The following is a 1,801-nucleotide window of genomic DNA, read 5'->3' as shown; positions in this document are numbered from 1 at the left end:
GACCTTGCGCTTGCCAGGCAGGCGCTTTTGCCGCTGAGCTAAATCCCCAGCCCCGGATTTTTTTATATTGATTTTCATATATCCTACAAATAGTTTTTTGGCCCTTGGGGCATTTCCATGTATTCTCAGCTCTCATAATTATTCATTTTCCTCTTCCTTTGCATATAAGTGCTTGTGTATAAATAAGCAGACAGAGTTTTCCTTTTATTTCCAATTAGTTTTCTATTTGTCATTTTACAGCTAACACTAATAATGCATTAGTTTGTTCATGGTGATTCTAAAACAGTAATTATATTATCCTATTTTGTAGGAGGGAAGGTATATAAATGCATAGAATAAGAGATGGAGGACATGGATCACAACTTTTTTTTTGGTACCAGGAATTGAATTCAGAACCTTGCACTTGCCCGGCAGGCACTTGTGCTGCTGAGCTATATCCCTAGCCTGATCACAACTTTTTTGTTTGTTTGGATTTTGGTTTGGATACTGGAGATCAAACCCAGAAGTGCCCTACCATTGAGCTACATCCCCAGCCCTTTTTTTAAACTTGAGACCAGGTCTAACTAAGTTGTCCTTCTGGGGCTCAAAATTGTGATCCTCCTGCCTCTGCTGCCCTCAGAGCTATGATTACTGACATATACCATTATGCCTGGCTCATAGATCACAATTTTAATTGTTTATTAAGAAAAGGTGCATAGAAGGTCTACATTTTAAGCCTTACTAAAAATATATATAATGTAATACTTTACAGTTGTTAAAATCATTATGGTAATCTGTGTTTTCATGGAAAGGTAATGATGATTATGTTATAATAAAAGCAGTTCTATTTTATCGGGATTTGTCAAATGCTTTAGCTTAAAATATATACACAAACTATTATCAATGATTATGTCTAAATGGTAAGATTTAAGCATATTTTTATTTCCTTTTGGTTCAACTTTATTTTCAGTTTTGATTATGATCATGTGTTCTTTCCTTGTTTTTGTTAGAGAGAAAGAAAAAAATAAAGAAGTAGGAACAGAAAACTTCAATGAAAAGTGAACCTAAGTTGAATTTAACTTAGAAAATAAGTCTGAATATTAATATTTTCTATGGGAATTCAACATGACTTGGTCAGAAGTAGTTTAGTTAATATGACAGTCTGACTGAAAAGTAATATTATTAGTCACTACTTTCTTAAAAGTGTTAACTTTATAATACTCTGTACATCTTTAAATACCTTCGACAATTCTCAGAAAGGTGAAGTGACGCCCTCTATTTTTTTATTTTCAGTTAATTTTCAGACAAATGTTTCTGCAGTTAGGTGACACAACTATAAAAAGTTGTGTAAACTAAAGTCAAATAATGGAAAATTAATTGCAAAAATCTAAGTATCATTTATTTCTGCGGATAGCCATAAAAATATAGCTAATCTAGTAATGAAGGTATAATTAGCATAAGGTGCATAATATAAAAATTTTAAAAATAAATACCTCCCATCTCTTAGATCCTTTTCTTTTAGAATTTCTTGTATTTTTCACCCAACTAAAAGAGTGATACATCTTTTTTATTATAGAAAAGTTAAAAATATGGAAAAGCAAAAGAAAGATGTCCCTCACCTTTTCTTGTTCAGGAAGAACTCACTGAAAAAAAGGATTAGTCTGTAGCTACCACTTTAGAAAAACTTGTAATATAAGCAGTTACCATTGCTTTGTTGTGAATTTCTGTTTGCACATTTATATTTCCAACCTGCTGACCATATAGCTCCTTAAGGACAGGTTATTCATCTTTTTTTTTTTTTTTTTTTTTTTTCTCCGGTACC

General features: G+C 32.0%; 1 protein-coding gene across 1 annotated transcript in view; it reads left to right on the top strand.

Moving 5' to 3' along the window:
• The window catches only part of Myo1d (myosin ID), a gene marked incomplete at its 5' end in the record, with an annotated part of 338,988 nt that overhangs the window by 94,678 nt on the left and 242,509 nt on the right, over positions 1-1,801 (top strand).

This window comes from Chinchilla lanigera, unplaced genomic scaffold, assembly GCF_000276665.1.
Source record: "Chinchilla lanigera isolate Chin_1 unplaced genomic scaffold, ChiLan1.0 scaffold00080, whole genome shotgun sequence".
In the NCBI taxonomy this organism is placed as follows: Eukaryota; Metazoa; Chordata; class Mammalia; order Rodentia; family Chinchillidae; genus Chinchilla; species Chinchilla lanigera.
Note: the sequence above shows the minus strand (reverse complement) of the source record. Positions and strands in the feature narration are given on the sequence as shown.